An 11,588-nucleotide genomic window follows, 5' to 3' on the forward strand; every position below is an offset into this window, starting at 1 on the left:
CACTGTACCTTCCAAATATAATAATCCCTCCATAGTAATAATACTAATACTGTTACACACTGTTTCTTCTCAGTTTAGCTGAATCACACCTGTCCTCCTTCAGACCCCCCCTGTCCTTCTTCTGGCTCCTATGTTCCAACCCCCATTTCCCCCCAGACCCATAAATCCTCCCACATGCTCCTCTTCCCCCCCTCCCTAGACCACTAAGTCCTTTCCAGGCTCCTCTGCCCCCTCCCCAGACTCCCGAATTCCGCTCTAAGTTCCCCTGCCCAACTCTCCAGACACCAAAGTCCGACCAATCACCTCCTGGCCCCCCACATTGATGAACAGTATATGTATTAGTGCTGACTGGTATGACCAAAAACGGATATCGTGGTATTTTTTTCCAAATGATGGCGGTTTCACAGTATTTAACTGTATTTTTTTCCCCACTCATTCCCAATAATAGAAGATACCGCGTATGTACCAGCTCAAACATAAAGGTCCTGTAACTCACCCATGCGGTCTGTACTTTTTATAGGTACCATTTTTGTTTTAATGGGACTTTTGGACTTTAGTATTTTTTTTTTTACGTGTACACGATCGACCGTGCAATTTAATTAACACTATTTTTAATAGTTCAGACATTAACACACACGGCGATACCGCATACTTTTTACAAGACCCTACGGTGCAATGCTCTTCAGGCTGCACATACCCCCATGTGTATACCTGTGTGTGTGTGTGTGTGTGTATGTACATTCCCATACAGGTGGGTGTATGTGCAGAGCATTGCACACTTGTCTGAAGTACAGACTAGGGTGCAATGCTCTACACATACCCCCAACTGTATAATAATTTACACACACACTGCTATACACATGGGAGGGTATGTGCAGACTGCAGAGAATTGCACCCTAAGTTCTGTAGAAGACAATAGGGTGCAATGCTCTGTCTGCAGTCTTCTCTGCACATACCCCCCATGTGTATAGCAGTGCAGAGTAGACTGCAGACACAGATGGGAGGATCGCCGACCGCCGGGGGCCGCAGCATAGCGCACAGCGAGTGTGTGCTCTAGAAGATTTTAATTTTTACCTTGTGAAAGGGGCCGGCAGCGGGCAGCGGCATTGGTGGCTATTCGGTATTAGCCGGTATAGCGCCCAGCACTAATATGTATTTATGTATGATGTGTATGAGACTGGTGTATGTATGATATTTGTGTGTATGATGTATGTATGATAAATTTACACATCATACACCTATCATACATATACACATCTATCATACACACATCATAGATACATCCATCTAGCATACATACATAACATACACACATCACAAATACACACGCACACACACATACATGCACACATCTAGCTTACACACATCTATCACACATATCATACATACACACACCTGGCGCCTCTGCCCCCCCCCCCCCCCCCACACACACACACACACACATGCATAATACATACATACACACGCACAGCATATACATAATACATAAACACATATCATACATACATACACCTCCAGATCACCCCGCATAATACATCTCCACACATCATACATACATCATTTTAGCTTACACACATCTCCACACATCATACATACATACATACATCTTGCTTACACACATCTATCATTCATACACACACCATTCATACACACACATCATACATACAGTACATACACACATCGTTCATACATCATACATACAGTACATACACACATCATACATACACACGCCGCCTCCACCCCCCTCCTACACATGCATAATACATACGTACATATACATCATACATACACACATCATACATAAATATATCATATATACACCTGTCGCCTTCAGACCCCCCGCATAATACATCTCCACACATCATGCATACATCCTTCTAGCTTACACACATCTCCACAGATCATACATACATGTTGCTTACACACATCTATCATTCATACATACACACACATCATTCATACACCATACATACAGTACATACACATTATTCATACATCTTACAGCACATCATGCATACACACACCACCTATGCCCCCACATGCATAAAACATACATACATATCATACATAAAAGCATCATACATACACACACCACCTCCAGATCCCCCCATAATACATCTCCACACATCATACATACATCCTTGTAGCTTATACACATCTCCACACATCATACATACATACATGTTGCTTACACACATCTATCATTTATACACACACAAACATCATTCATATATCATACATACAGTACATACACACACATTGTACATACACACGCTGCCTCCAGATCCCACCGCATAATACATCTCCAAACATTATACACACATCCTTGTAGCTTACACATATCTCAACACATTATACATACATGTTGATAACACACATCATTCATACACACATCATTCATCATCATTCATTCATCATACATACAGTACATAAACACATCATACATACACCATACATACAGTACATACACACATCATACATACACCATACACACAGTACATACACACATCATTCATACATCATACATACAGTACATACACACTCATCATACATACATACAGTACATACACACACCATACATACAGTACATACACACATCATTCATACATCATACATACAGTACATACACACACATCATTAATACATCATACATACAGTACATACACACACATCATACATACACCATACATACAGTACATACACAAAAATCACACACCCATTATACATACAGTACATACACACATCATACATACATCATACATACAGTACATAAACACATCATACATACACCATACATACAGTACATACACACATCATTCATATATCATACAGTACATACATACATCATTCATACATCATTCATACCGTACATACACATATACACACCATGCATACAGTACATACACACATCACATACACATTATATACACAGTACATACATCATACATACACCATACATACAGTACCTACACACACATCATTCATACATACAGTACATACATCATACATCATAGATACACCATACATACCCATACATACAGTACATATACAAGCCTCCCCTTCAAGCCTGGGACCTTGGGCTGTGCCTGAGGGCACGACCTGCAGCCGTAGTATAGTATAGTGGCAGGCCCCCCCCCCCCGTGCTGTGACGACCTTTGCAACCTCTATAGCTACGTCACTGGCCCTGGCCATAGCTACTTCTCCAAGAATCTGCTGTGGTACCTTGGGGGGGGGGGGGTATGGCAGTTGGGGTGTTGCTGTGAGGTATATCACGATTATAATTAACTCTTGTCAGTCGTGAGGCCAGGGTGAGGGTTAAATGCTGTATGGCTTGGCCTATCGCCACCCTTCCCAAGAGCGATAGGTAGATGCAGAATAAAGTATTGTCCACAACCAGAGCTTTGCTGAAAACTTGCGTAAACTTTACTGAAGATTTTCTGTAACATGCGAACATAAGCAACAGTCTTTGTAACAGAGTCTATGAACAGCTTAGCTTATATTGACAGTTGGTTGGGACTTGAGTAAATTCCTCAGCTTGTAAGGATTTAGTATGCGCAGATCTGCTGGATTTAGGGTTATGTTTAAGTCCAGGGGGGACATGTATCAAAGATTTTACCCCTGTTTTGTGTGTATATTTTTGCGCATTTTTTTGCACATGTTTTGGTAGAGCATGTCCTCCAGATGTGGCCTAATTGGGGTACCTTGGAGTGACATCTATAGTACACATGGATTTATTAACTGCGTACTTTTCCTTTACACCAAAAATGTTGCCGCAAGAGCTGTTTTTTTTGCGCAAATATAATCCATCTCGGACTTAACTTAGCAAGATGCTCTAAATCATCGATTGGATTGAGGAGATTACCACATTTACCCACAATTTATGAAGCTCATTGCGCTTGATTGATAAATTTAGCGCTTTTGCGCATAATTTAGAATTTGGGAAAAGGGGTAAAATGCTTCTACCATACACAAATAATGATACATGTCCCCCAGGGTCCTTGCCAATATTTGTAGGGAAATTTAGAAGAACTCGCTAACTGATTCAGTCGAGGCCACAAGGCTTTGGCCTAGAAATTGTCGTTGAAAGTTGCAGAGGTCCTACCTCATCCAGTGACAGCAACCCAAGAGAGAGAATAATGGCCGCAGCTCCCTTATATGGGCAGGGGCTGGCCGTTTTAGGATTGGTCCACGCCGTCTGTCAATCAGCCTCACAAAGCATTGTGGGTATTACATGGCCTATGAACCTCCAAAGGTCCTTTGCATTAACCATAGAGACTAAAGCCTCGTCACGTGACCCGCAGGTCCTGCGACGCTAGCGCAAGGTAAGTACACTTTCTATATACATTTATACACACTTACCTTAACAATATATTCACTATCTAAGGGGTGACTAAGGGAAGACTAGATCTGAGGACCCCACGGTTCCTAGGAACTCTGACTTTGGGGACCCCTACCAAGGTACTGTATGTAATACGGTACCGGGACACCACACTACCATGGCATGCACTGTGCTGCACACCAACAACTGCATGGAGTGGCCCACCCTCTCAGCCATATGCTTGTGCAAAGCAGGGGCAGCTTTTTTGGCAAAATAATGGTGCCTGGGTATGCACCACCTGGACTGGGCACCCTCCATCAGTTGCTTAAAGGCTGCGGAGCCAGCAACATGGCATGATAGCGCCTACTGGTGCCAAGTATGAATTAAGGTGCACTACAACAGGGTGAATGGGCAAATACTATTGTCTGTATGACAAGGCAGAGGAGGATGATACAACAGTGATGAGAACAAAAAAGAGAATGTGCTGCCTGTGGATGAGACCTGGTTGCTCGACAGATGAGAGGGATCTAGAGGAACAGCAGAAAGGCAAAGTTTTCTTTACTTTGTGGGCATCTCGATTGTTCCACATGGCCTTATACTTCTCCATGTCCCTAGAGACAAAGTTCCTATACTCATACCCTGGCTATAGCTTACTTTATGTTTGCAGAGATGGCATAGTGCCACATTTTCCGCATCTGTTAAGGTAGAATTAAAGCAACTTGACCTCAAATGCAGGTTGCAAGTTCACTCTCAACACTTTTATTGTGTATTTATATTAAACTTGGATAGAAAAACTATGTAAAAATAATCCCAAAAGGTACATTTAACTCAGCCTTAGATGCCTATACCATGTTCACATTCAATGATTTTTAATGCATATTTATGTTATGCTCAACCTGCAGAGCTGGCCCAAGACATTGTGCTGCCTGGGTCCAAGAATGAAATGCTGCACACACACACACACACATATATATATATATATATATATATATATATATATATATATATATATAGTTAACATATGTATGACAGTTTTTTTTTTCCATACCTAAATATTTATCAACTGATATCACTAAACAAGGAGCAAATATTACCTTACATTATTGTAACCTGACCAGATCAGGCATACTGCGACCAACAATACCAATAATACCGGTATTCTAAATATTACCAATTATTCACCTATATAAGATTCCCCATCTAACCCCCTCCCAATACAGTGACAATATAGAGGTATATAGCAGCTGTATACAGGATCTGTATACCATATAAGTGATTATACACAGGACCAAATGTTGGTATAAACCAGCTGTACACAGGTTCTGTATACCATATAAGTGATTATGTACAGGACCATATAGAGGTATATACCAGCTGTATACCATATAAGTGATTACAATTACATTTAGGGACTCACAATTACATATTTTCTGATCAGCGGCGTCCTCCTTCCTTTTCTTCTCCATCCGGCTCAGACCACCATGATGTCTTCTTTCAGACAAAACGTAATCACTTCAGCATCTGCGGGACAAACATGTTAGACTCTGCATTTTTCCAGTGATGTCCATTGCCGATCCCCCCACCCCCTTGCCATTTCAATTCCTAATCCCCCCCTTCTGTTCCATTTCAATTCCCCCCTCTGTGCCTTCTGATAGGGGGAGGGGAGGAAATGGCACAGGGCATCAGAGAGGAGGGGGGGGACTTGAAATGGCACAGGGGGGATCAGAGGGGGGATTGGGAATTGAGGTGGCCCCTCTGATGCCCTTGTGCCATTTCATTAACCCCTTCACCCACCTGTGCCATTTCATTAACCCTCCACCCCCCCTTCCCTCCCTGTGCCATTTCATGAACCTGCCCTCTGCTGCTGCCTCACCTGCCAGGCCTGCTCCTTGCTCAGATTGCGGATTTGTCTCAGGGCAGGGGCAGGCAGCTGGTTTTCTTTGTGCCAGCAGGGCACGGACTCTGTGATGATGACTGATGTCTCCTGCGCAACATCTGGGGCGTCACTCGTCATCCAAAGCCGGCCCGCCGCAGGCTCTCACTGTTCATAAGCCACTGTGGCCAATTAGAACGGTGAGGGCAGGGGTAGGGGGATGCGGAGGTTTCAAGGTCAGCCCCATGCAGGACTGGCCGTACCATGGGTCCAGGTGGGAATCGTGGGACCCATTTGTTTTTCTTCTTATTACCACATCATGGTCCCGGACCTAGTGGCCAAGATTTAGACCTTTTTTTCCTGGGTTTAGGAGTAATTTTTGGTTAGTGAAATGATGTATAAAAATGTTAGAGATCATGTGGGCGCTCCTATGGAGGAAAGTTGTTTTTAACAACAGTAAGAATTATATAGCAGATAAGTTAGGTCCAACTGTTGGGACCTCCACCAGTCACAAGAACAAAGGTCAATGTCTCAAGTGAATGAAACAGCAGTGTTTCTGTACTTACAGTATTGTACGGTTATTGTAAATTTTGTGCAGTGTGAAATACGCTGCGTATACACCATGTGGGAACGCACCCTTACTCTGAAGCAAGACCGTACAATAACCGTACAACATTTCAACAAAAAATATCAATAGTTTTCATAAAAAGGACTGTGTCATGCATATGTTGTCATTAAAGCTCTTTCTGCACAATAAGAATATTGGTTGCTGCCAGTAATAAGTCACTTGCTGGTGTTTTACCCAAAAGGTCAAAATACTTGCTCTACCTCTTGTATGAAATAAGAATGTAAATCATCCGTAAACCCTCTAAAATATTTAAAGCCTACATCACTTGCTCAGCGGCCAATCTCATGCATGAATTACTGAGTCATGGAAAGGTTCCATTCAATAACTTCCCAGAATAAAAAATAATTCAAGCATTATAAAATATAAGTCAGTGGCCTTTCCAGTAGTTGTTTTAACTGCAGTCCATCACATCCAAAGCATTCCATAAAGCGGGTAAGAGTAGGCTTTTTTTTTTCTTAAGTCATTATGTTCCAGGATCATGCATACTTGCTCTGATAGCAGATATAGACTAAAGTAGAATCTCACAATAGAGGACACTCACGGGAAAAAAAAAAAGTGTCCCCTACTGAGAGATGTCCCTTATTGGGAAAAAAAGGCTCGAAAATCTTCCTAACTAACCGAATACTGTACTGTACTCACTGCACAGTATAATTACCTACAAAACACAATAAAAAGCGATATTACAGTAGAATCTCCCAGTGCTGTTTAATCTCCCCTTATCCCCCCCTTTATGGTTTCATCCCCTTTTTATACCCTGTGCTATCTTATTCCCCCTGTGCATTGTGACAAATTATCCCCCTAACCCCCTGTGCCACATAATTTCTCCTTAAACTCCCCCTGTGCCATTTCATTCCCCCTTTATTACCCTCTGTGTAAATTCACCACCCCCTCTTTATGAAGTGGCACAGGGGGATAACGGGGGTATAAAATGGCACAGGGGTTAGAAATGGCACAGGGGGGTAAAGAGGGGGTGATAAATTTGCACAGAGGGCAATTATGGGGGAATGAAATAGCACAGGGGGGATTAAGAGGAAATTATGTGGCACAGGGGGTGGTAAAGAAGGGGTGATGAATTTTCAGAGAGGGCAATAAAGGAGGGAATGAAATAGCACGGGGGGGGATTAAGAGGAAATTATGTGGCACAGGGTTAATAAAGGGGTGGGATGATTTGGCACAGGGGAAATAAAGTGGCACAGGGAGATCAGGGAAGGAGGGGGGTGAAGGATGTGGCCGGAGGACGTACAGAAGCAGGAGATTACTGTTTAAACAGCTTTCTTCTGTTTCTGTGCTGGGGCTTCTGCAGGGAGGTGCAGCGGGGGCCAGGGCCCCTTACTGGGTTATTGACTGTACCCCCTGATAGTGGCCCCGTGTAGAAGTGTGGTGTCCCAGTACAGGTACATTGTGTCAAGGTATTGTAGGCCCTGTCAGATTGAGACCTCCAGTGTCCTGGGGGGCTCCCCTGCAGGGACTCAACCATTTCTAATGTATATTTGCACTGTTATAACTTAGCAATCCATTATTAGGTATCTGTAGCTTTAAGTATGTTACCTAGCAACCTCATGCTCAGTCAGGGTATGTGAGAGTGGAGGACTGAGGGCTAGACTAAACTTTTTTGTAAGGTGTTATAATATGTTATTACTTGTATGTAATTTTATTGTAAATCCTAAAGAGGATACAGACAACTCTATGATCCACAGCTGCCTGGCCAATGGGCTTTAGTTTAGCCTTCCCTGATAAGGGGTGGCATTTCCTGTGAGGTGGAGTTCAGAGGTGGAGTTCAGAGGTGGAGTGCAGAAGGGTTCAGAGTTCAGGTGTGGAGAGAAGCTGAGTGGAGAGTAGAGCAGGAGTTCAGAGTGAAGAAACAGCAACTTATTTCAGTTCAGACTACAGAGTGGAGAAATATCAAGCCTTTACTTCAGCCTTGATCAGAGAATTCCTAAAGGACAATTCAATATCTTCCGGCGAAAAGCCACAAATCTACCGACACTTCAGTAAGTGACTTTAATCTCAAGCCTAATACAGCACAGACCTAAAACTCCTAGTCCGGCCATAAGAGCCAAGCATATATGCAATATCAAGTCCAGGCACTGCAAGCTGTGTGGTCCTCTGGAGACTGTCTGTTAAACCTTTGGGAGACTTTGGTTGAGCGCTGTGGAGATTGTACCACCTATCTTCAAGTTAGTAAAGCCTCCGTTAAACTGCAACCTAGTGTGGAGTCAATTCTTTCCTTGCTAGCCTGTGGGGAGACGGAGTTCCCCGGACCTGTAGTACCCCAGGAGATACCAAGACTACAGTGGCGTCACGTGACATTAAAGGTTAATACCATCCGACCCTGGGTTCATAACCCCCCCAAGAACCAAGTAGCTAACCCCAGCGTAGCGGTGGCTGCGGACCTCACCCGTGGCCACCACAGAAGGTAGGGCCAGCACATAAGCATGGTTGTCCCCTATTGGGTGTGTCCGTGTCCGCTATTGGGAATGTCCCTGCCGGGGAATTAAAAACTGTCCGCTATTGGGAGGTGTTCACTAAAGGAGATGTTACTGTACATCAGAAACACCAACATTTTCCTAACTAATTCTGTAAAGGTGCGTGTGCATTTGTAATGACAAGAGATAAAATAAATTATATAACCACAACATTGCAAATTGAGTGTTTTACAACTATAGAAAGTAAAAAGCAACAGGTGACATCTACAGGTAACACAATAACTGGGTGAGAAGTCATGATGTCAGCAATGGATGACAAAATAAAGCCTATAGTGCTGCACACAGCATATCCATAACCTGACATTCTTTCTGTAGACACCAGAATTAGAATTTCCGTGCTAGATGGTTCCAGTGTGGAAATTCTGCTATGTGAACAGCGCAACAGAATCCCATTGAAATCAATGCCGAATTCCATACGGAAATTCTAGCATGTGAATCAAGCCTAAAAGTAGTTTTCTTTCTTTTCCTAACAGATGCTTTTCTATGTATTTAATAATTTGTCATTTTCCCCTACATTTTGCTTTTTTTTTTCACAAAACGAAACTGACCCCACACATCTTAACTAGTGTTGAGCGGCATAGGCCATATTCGAATTCGCGAATATTCGCGAATATATGGACGAATATTCGTCATATATTCGCGAATATTCGCATATTCGTTATGCCCGTTTTATTTTCGCATATGCGAATATTCGTATATGCGAAAATTAACATAAGTGAATATTGGCATATGCAAAATTAACATGTGCGTAAATTCGCATATGCGAAAATTAGATATGCTAATTTTCGCATATGCGAATTTTCGCACGCCAGTCTCACATAGTAGTATTACAGTCTTCTTTACACCACACAAGCTGGAAGCAGAGAGGGATGATCACTGTGATGTGTACTGTGAAGAAAAAAAAAAAAAAAAAAAAAACAATATTCGTAATTACGAATATATAGCGCTATATTCGCGAAATATTCGAATTGCGAATATTCGCGAGCAACACTAATCTTAACACAAGTTTTTGTAGTATAACATAACACAAGCATTAAAAATGTTGGTATCCCGTATAATATTGACCCACATAAAAAGCAAAAATGTCATTTATAAACACAGTGTAAACTTTTATAAAGCGAAACCCTAAAAATAAAATCAAACGTTTTATTTTTGTTTGTTTTTTACACAAATATATTTTGTTTACCAATATACTATATGGAAGATTAAATAGCATCATATAATGTCATGTCAATATAAAAAGTCTTGGCTCTTGAAAGGCAGGGATAAAAAAAAAAAAAAAAAAATTGCTAAAAATTGGCAAGGGTATTATTCTACTCCAAAGGATAGGGAAAATGTTTCTGATTTTAGGGTGTCCCACTGGTATACACCCCTATGAGCGATGTACATGGGTATCTTCAGTGCTCCTGTAGATAATGCCTGGAGTGCATTCCAACTACACCACTCCATGCAGCAGAGAGAGTCTGGGGTTCTGGATATCACAGGGGGTCCCAGAGATCAGAACCTCAGGAGATCAGACACAGACACCTATGCTTTATCCTGTGCATAGGGTAGGATTTAAAAATTATGCTTTTTTACTGGACTCTACAGGATGCTGTTTAACGTCTTCAGGATGCAGGGCGTACCCTTACGCCTTGCATCCTGAGTCCTTAAGGACACAGGGCGTACAGGTATGCCCATGGGAATTTCGGTCCCTGCCGCTAGCCAGTCGGAGACTGGATGTCTGCTGAAATCATTCAGCAGGCATCCTGGCACATCACAGAGGGGGGTCCTGAGATGCCCCCCTGTCGGCGATCGCCGGAAATCACCAGTCAATTCAGACTAGCTATCTGTGGCAATTCCGGGTCAAACGGTTTCTGGCGACCCGGAAAATAAGGGGGATCGGGGGTGTCCAAGATCCACCGATCCCCCAGAAGGGATAGGAGTGAGGTGGCAGGGGTGCCACCAATCATTTTCCTGCTATTGGTCGGTCAAGAGTGACCAACCAATAGCAGATTGGGGGCGGGGGAGTTTAAAGTTCGGTTTCCCCGTTCTACCCACCCACGGTAGTCTGGGCAGAGCAGGGGAACCGTGATGTGAGCGCCGGCGGTAGTGGAGGTCCCTTCCTGGGCGGCGATCGGCGGTGTCTCGGTATGCTGGGAGTTGTAGTTGTGTGCCTCACGCTTTTGCAAAACTACAGCTCCCATTATGCCCTTCGGCGTTCATTACATGCTGGAGGCACACTGGTTGGAAAATACTGCGTTAGGTAACAGAACCTAACTCAAGGTTTTCCAACCAGTGTGC

Source organism: Hyla sarda, chromosome 4 (genome assembly GCF_029499605.1).
Source record: "Hyla sarda isolate aHylSar1 chromosome 4, aHylSar1.hap1, whole genome shotgun sequence".
Taxonomy (NCBI): Eukaryota; Metazoa; Chordata; class Amphibia; order Anura; family Hylidae; genus Hyla; species Hyla sarda.